Source organism: Melospiza georgiana, chromosome 20, assembly GCF_028018845.1.
Source record: "Melospiza georgiana isolate bMelGeo1 chromosome 20, bMelGeo1.pri, whole genome shotgun sequence".
In the NCBI taxonomy this organism is placed as follows: Eukaryota; Metazoa; Chordata; class Aves; order Passeriformes; family Passerellidae; genus Melospiza; species Melospiza georgiana.
The window spans coordinates 1,229,390-1,236,952 of NC_080449.1; the positions used below are offsets into that span (position 1 = coordinate 1,229,390).

General features: G+C 60.7%; 1 pseudogene; it reads left to right on the plus strand.

Moving 5' to 3' along the window:
- LOC131092020 (Fc receptor-like protein 2) lies at positions 1-6,814 on the plus strand (annotated as a pseudogene).
- Positions 6,815-7,563: the final 749 nt, after the last annotated feature.

Consider the following 7,563-nt stretch of genomic DNA (forward strand, 5'->3'; position numbering starts at 1 on the left):
ATGGGGGTGCCTGGGGTAAGGGGGGCCCTGTGAGAATGGGGGCCCTGGGGAAATCAAGGTCCCCAAGGGAGTGGGGGGTCCATGGCTCTGGAATTACCGGGATGGGATTCCTTGGGAATGGAAGTTCTGAGAAATTGCAGTGAAAGGTTGGGAGTCCCAGAGAAGGGGGGACAGAAGGAAATAGGGTCCCATGGTTGGAGTCCCATGGGAATGGGGATGCCAGGGATGGGCAGCAGCTGGGGGGGCCCAGGGGTCACAGCTCCTTCCCTGGATGCCTCACATTTTGGGGTGACCGAGGGCCCAGCACTGCCCGCCTGGGTTGCTCATTTCCTAGGTAGGCATCACATGGAGGTCCTGGGTAGCTCTGCTTCTGTGCCCTCCCCTGCCCTGGACTTTTTCCTCTCTTTATTTCTCTTTTTTCCTTATTTTCTTCAATTTTGTGCCATGTAGCCCCAATACCAGTTCCTGGCTCAGCAATCCTGGGGAGCACTTGAGCAGGGAAGGGGTTGGGGGCACCCAGGGGAGGAGGAAAATGGGGATTGGGGGTGCAGGGAATGGTGGGGAGGCTGTGGGAGATGGAGGTGTTCAGCTTCACCAACTCAACAGTTTCACTTTCTTTTTCCTGGACAAGAAGGAAGAGGTCATTTGTGCTGAGTGGCAAAGGTTACAAAGGGGGGGGGGGGGTGGTTCGGTCCTGGACTGGCACATCCAGGGGCTCGTGTTGTAGGGGTATCCCATCCCAGGGGGTGACACATCCTGGCATGGGGGGTCCTGTCCCAGGGGGCGACAGTTCTGGAAATATCCCTGCACATTCCTGGCTGGGTCCCTGTCCCAGGGGTGGCACATCCTGGGGACCCCTGTTAATGCAAGGCTGGGGCCCAGCCATGGCCCAGCCCCACTGCACAGGGATGGCCATTGCCCAGCCTTGCTCTGGCCAGCCCCAGGTGGCAGCCAGCACCTGAGGGTCCCCATTATCCCCTTGGCTTTTATTCTGGCAGCTTTAGAGCTGCTGCAGAGGTGAGAATTCTGTGGGTGGAAAAGGCCTGCCTGTGCTTTCCTCATACCTTAAAGCAGCACAAAAACCCAAAGGGAGCCCAATTGTTGTTGTCTTTGCAGTAGTTATGGGACTCTCTCAGTCCCTTGGGCAGAGGCACAAAATGATCAATTGCTGCATTTCCAGACTGGTTCCCGCACAGCTGCCGCTGCAGGGGCGGTTTCCAGCCAGCCCTGCTCTGAAAACCATCAAAGGCCCTCACAGAGACACTGCTTGGGCTCCCTTTGGGGTTTGTGCTTCTTGCAGAGCTGAACAAACCACAGGCAGGCCTTTTCTGCCCCCACAGAATTCTCACCTCGGCAGCAGCTCTAAAGCTGCCAGAATCAAAGCCAAGGGGATAATGGGGACCCTCAGGTGCTGGCTGCCACCTGGGGCTGGCCAGAGCAGGGCTGGGCAATGGCCATCCCTGTGCAGTGGGGCTGGGCCATGGCTGGGCCCCACCCTTGGATGGCCACTGGCTTCAAGGAGCAGGAGTTTGGGGCCTCCTTCCTGCTCAGGGTTCCATTCCCCAGCTGCTCTTGCTGGCTCAGATCCAGCAGGGGACGAGCAAGAATGGAGAAGTCTGGACCCCCCCAAAACTGCCAAGCTCCATGACAGGACCCTCTTCCCCAGCATGTGTCCTCCCTGGGACAGGATTCCCCCAGGACAGGAGCCCCCTGGATGTGCCCCCAAAGGACAGAACCCTTCCCCCCCATGTGAGAAAGGTGTCAAATGGCCTTTTCCTTCTTCTGCGGGAGACAGAAAGTGAAAGTGTTGGGGGGTAAAAGCTGCACTCCCCCATCCCCCAGAGCCTCCCCAGCACTCCCTGCAGACCCCTCACCCCTGCTTCCCCCACCCTGGGCTTCCCCACCCTGGGCTTCCCCCAGCCTGATTCCTGCTCCAGGTGCCCCCAAGGACCATCAAGGCACAAACTGGGGTTTGTGAAATTGAGGGGTAAAATGATGGAAATGGAATAAAGAGAGGGAAAAATCACTGGAGGCTGGGGGACACAGACCCAGAGCAGCTCAGAATCTCTCTGGGATGACACCCTGGACACCGGCACCATGTGGGGGTGTTGCTGGCTGTGGGTCACCCCAAAATCTGAAGCACCCAGGGAAGGAGTTACAACCCATGGGCTCAACCAGCCACTGCCCATCCCTGGAATCCCCATTCCCCCGGGAACAGAAACATGGGACCTCCTTTCTTTATGTCCCACTCTCTCTGCAGCCCCCATCCCAACACTGACATTCCCTAGGATCTCCATGGCCCAGCACCCCATTCCCAAGGAACCCCTTCCCGTTCATTCCATCCCCTGAAATCTTCCTAGGACCCTCCATTCTCCCATCCCATGAACTCAAATCCTTGGAGCCCACATTCCCCTGGGACTCCCATCCCTGAGTCCCCCCAGGTATGGAGACACTCATTCCAATGGCACCCCCATTGACGGATATTCCCCCTCATCAGGACCCAATTTACCAGTGACCCCATTCCTGCCTCCCCAAAACCACCGAGTTCCCAACTCCTGGGAACCCCATGACCCATTTTGTCCCACCCACCCGTGTCCCCAGCCTGTCCCCAGCCTGTGGCCACCCTGCCCCCACCAAGGGCCACCTATGCATGAGGTCGAAACCTGACCTCGCTTCCCTCCCCTTCATCCGAAGAGCCGCCAGCCAGAGGAGCGGTGGCCACAGCAGCGAGTGACAGCCAGTGCACATGGCTGGGGACAACGGGATGGCCGGGAAGGTGGCGCTGCTCCTGTGGGGTGAGTGCCCCGGGCACGGGCATGATACCCTGGGAATGGGGAGGGAAGGGGGCACAGGGGGGTGGTGGGGTCCCCTGAGGTCCCCAATAACAGCAGAGCCAGTCCATGTTACCCACAGTGGAACTGGGTGTGTCTGGGGATGTAGGGTGGCTTTGGGGACAGGAACAGGGGGCGGGAATTTGGGGATGGGGATGGGGATGGGGATGTGGAGACAGGAATGTGGGAACTGGCACCTTTGGGCTCAGGCAGCTCCAGGGATAGGGACAAGGGAACTGGGATGCAGGGACAAGAACCATGAGGATGTGGCCATGGGGATGGGATCACAGGGATGGGATCATGAGCTGGTGAGGGTGACGTGGGCCAGCATGGGCTGTGTCCGTGGTGTCCTCATGCCCACGGTGTCCACAGTGTCCCCATGTTCTGCCTCAGCCCAGGGTGGCCTCGACGTCCCTGTTCCCAAGCTGTCTGTGCCACGTGGATGTGGTACATAGGTGGCTGTGACAGAGACATGTCCCCCTGCCTGTCCAGACTTTTGGGGACCACCCACACACTTTCCCACAAGAGCATCTGTCCCCATGGGGACAGTTTGGGGACAGCCACCACACCCTGTACCCCATGTGTCTCTGTCCCCATGGTGACACCCCCACTGAGCCCTGTCCCTTCTCCCTTCCAGCCCAGACCCTCGGCCTTGCTGGTGAGTCCTCAGGGGATGCCATGGCCCCACCCCGCTGTCCCCAGCCCCACACTGGCCCGGGCAGGCTGGTGTCCCCTGTCACCCACAGGTGCCCAGACCACCCAGCTCCTGGTGGAGCCTCCCTGGAGGCCAGCAGTGCTGTGGGACCGGGTGACACTGACCTGCCAGGGCTCGGGGACTGCCGGTGCCACCACCTGGTACAAGGACGGGCAGCGTTGGTGGCAGGAGGGACACAACCGCCTCAGTGTCACCGAGAGTGGCACCTACACGTGTGACAGACCCAGCACCGGGCGCAGCCCCCCCGTGACCGTCTTAGATGGTGAGGGGAGACCTTTAATGATCATGGGGGCCCCAGAGCGGTAAGGGTGGGCTCCATTCCCTAGGTGGCGTCACACCCCTCATGTGACAAGAGCCTGTGCCCTGCACACAGGGACATCCCAGTGCATACCAGAGCACCACAGAGCACCCGCATATCCCCGGTTCTATGGGCACCCACCCCAGACCAGTCTCAACAGTGAGATGTGACCTTCCTGTCCCACAGACCAGCTGGTGCTGCAGGTTCCAGCGCGGGCACTGCTCGAGGGGGACACCGTGACACTGCGCTGCCGGTGCCGGCAGGACAACCATCTCACCAGGGTGCAATTTTACCGGGAGGAGAAAGATCTCGGGGGGTCCCTCAGGGGGAACAAGCTGTCCCTTTCACCTCTGCAGCTGCACCACAGCGGCCGCTACAGATGGGAGGGCTTGGTGGGGTCCTGGCAGTCACGGTCAGCACCAGTGACAGTGAGAGTGCAAGGTGAGCACCCACACGACTGGAACTCCAATATCTTGACAACCCCAAAGCCACTTCCCAGTGCACTCAGATTCACAGTCCTCACCTCTCCTCTCCTTCCCAGAGCTCTTCTCGGTCCCAGAGCTGGAGGGTCCCCGCGAGCTCACTGAGGGGTCCCCCCAGACTCTCAGCTGCCTCAGCACCCCCACCCCCTGCGGCCCCGAGCCCCCCTCCTGCACGTGTTTTACCGGGACGGGCAGGTGGTGGGGGACCCGCAGGGGTCCCCGCAGCTGCTGCTGCCCGCTGTGAGGGTCTCCCACTCAGGGCATTATGGCTGTGAGGTGCAGTCCGAGGAGGGGGTCCGTGCAGAAGAGCAACAACCGGCTCCTTGTCACGGTGTGCAGTGAGTGTGGGGATGGGCACGGGGAGCCCCCACAGATGCCTCGGGTCCCCCACACTGCCTGGCACCCTCCAGCCCTCCCTGATGCCTGCTCTGGGGCACCCAACCTTTTCCAGATCCCTCCCTGACCCGCCCCCATCCTTTCTCGGGTCTCTCCCCAGGACCCGCAGCCCGTACATGGGTACCCTCATCCTTCCCTGGTGCATTTTCTGTGTCCTGCCATCGCTGCCCCGGGTTGCTCCTAAGCTCCCCCCATTCCTGGCTTGTGTTTCCCTCCATCCTTCGTTGGGTCCCCTCCCCCATCCCTGGGTCTCTCCACCCCTCTCTGAGGTCTCTGCACATTGCCCAAGTCTCACCATCCCCTCCCATGGTCCCCGTACCCTTCCTGGTGTTGCCCACCTCCCTCTCCAGGTGTTCCCTCCCTGACCCCCTTATCATCTCTCGAGGTTCCTTTCTAAGACTCCCTCCACCCAATCTCGGCACCCCCTCTCCCTCACTGGAATTCCCCTGCCCCTCCTGGACACCCCCCCGGGTCCCTCACTGTCCCCTGGTGTCCCACTCTCCCGCAGGGGTCCCGCCCTCGGCGGTGTCCCTGTCAGTGCAGCCCCCTGGGGGACAGGTGGCACTCGGCGAGAGCCTGGTGCTGAGCTGTGCAGTGACCATAGGGACAGGTCCCGTGTCCTTCTCCTGGCACCAGGAGGGCTCGGGGGCACTGCTGGGCATCGGACCCCACCTGGAGCTGGGACACCTTGGGGACAATGACAGCGGCCAGTACCGGTGCCGGGTCAGTGACGGGAACAGCGTGGCCGAGAGTGACCCCCTGAATGTCACCGTCCTGGGTGAGCAGGACCCTCGGGCTGGGGATGACCCCACCCACCGCACCCCCATCCCACCTCGCCAGGTGCCAACCCTGTCTCTGTCCCGGCAGTGCCCGTGGACAATGCCACCATCACCCCTGGTCCCCTGTCACACCAGGTGCATGCAGGTGACAATGTGACCCTGCGCTGCTCAGTGCAGGTGGGCTCAGCCCCTGTCACCTTCACCTGGCTGCACAATGGGCAGGAGGTGGCCTAGGGTCCCCTCCTGGAGCTCAGGGACATCGATGTTGGACATTCGGGCACCTACCAGTGCGTGGCCACCAACCAGCTGGGACAGGACGGGCATCGCGTGTTCCAGGCACTCAGCCCTGAGCTGGCCCTGGAGGTGACACCTGGCTCACCCAGGGTCACAGGGGGGGTCACATGGGGTCACCAGGGAGTGCAGGACCCCAGGGGTTATGGGTGATCCTGATGTGTCCCCCTCTGTTTCTTGCAGTGGCTGCAGGGGTCGGTGGGGCCCTTTTGTTCCTGCTCCTGCTCGTGGGTGTCATTGTGGCCTGCCACCGATGGCACAGTGTGGGTGGGTGACAATGGGGGGACAGGGCGCCCGGGGAGCTGTAGAGGCCCACAGAATTGGAGAAACCATAGGGAAATACCCACAGCACCACAATTGTGACTATGGCTAGGGTTCCTGTTGGGTTTGGGGAGGTGCTGGATGGTCCTGCAGGGATGTTGGGGATTCTTTCTAAGGCCCTGGGGATTTTGGGAGGAGTCTCTGTCCCTCCTGGGATTTGGGTTCTTGAGTGTGAGTTGTCTGGGGACACGAGGGAGGCTCATGGATTCTGGAGGGCTTCAGGAGTACTTGGAGGTCTTGAAGGGGTTCAGGAATCCTAAGAGGGGTCAGGGCCCTGGGACCCCACAGTCGCCCCGCCCCTACTTCCATTGCAGCTGCCAGGAAGAACCAGGACATGTGAGTGCGGGGCTCAAACCACACTCTCCTGTTTTACCCCAACCCCCAAGACCTCCCATCCCCTCCCCCACATCCCCTTTATTCCCTCAGGGCCCCCCCGGATCCCCTGGCCCCCCCAGAGGAGGGGGAGGTTCTGTACACCCGCGTCATGATCACCAAGAGGGCAGGGGGTGAGTACGGGGGGGACACACGCAGGGGAACACATGACCCACGAGTGTCACCCCACCCAGATCCCACAGCCCATGTCTCTCACAGTGTCCCCCCATGCCACCACCTTCCAGGATCCCCAGGTGACCTACGCGGAGCTGCGGGGACACCAGGGGCGACCGCAGGAACCTGGTGACATCTACGGGAATGTGCTGTGACACTGGGGGGAACTCGGGGGGACTGAGGGTCCCCACCCATGGGCACCCACTCGTGTGTGTGCTGCCACTCAAAACTGCCCCTCTGCCTCCCTGTGGGGGCACAAGGATCCCAAAGGGCTGAGAGAGGAACAATTTCCTGACACAGCAACCAGAGAGAATAAAACCAACAGCAACAGCAACAAGGTTCAGAGTCCCAATAGTCACACAAGGAACAATTTCCAGGGAAAGACACCAAAAAGGAACATACCCTGAACACTCGCCCAAGCACGTTTCCTCCAGCAGAGGAAGCTGGCAGGGCCCTGATGTACTCACTTCCCTTGCTCTGATGGCCAAAGTGGCTTTCAGGAGGCTCTGCATTCTCTAGTCCCCTGTCCTGAGCCCCTCATCTGCTGTGTTCCCCACACCAGGATGACACAAAGTCCCTGTGGGTGTTCCAGAGCCTCCTCCTTTGCCAGGGCAGTCGGGATCAGGCCATGCCACAGGGTGGGGTGTTGTCGGTTTCTCGGCTGTTTAGGTGGCCTGGAAAGGCCCAGGGTGGCCTTGGACAGCCCGGCGCTTCAAAGGACGAGAAGAGACTTCTGATCTTGTTTCGGTCTCGGTGTTTATTAATTGTTTATCTAAAAGATTTTCTTTCAGCCCGACAGAGGTCTGCACAGCAAGTCAGCCATGGGCACACGGCGTGCCCCCGGGGCGGTCACTTATCTTTATACCCGAAGTTACGTATACAATATTTATAATTTTTCCCCAAT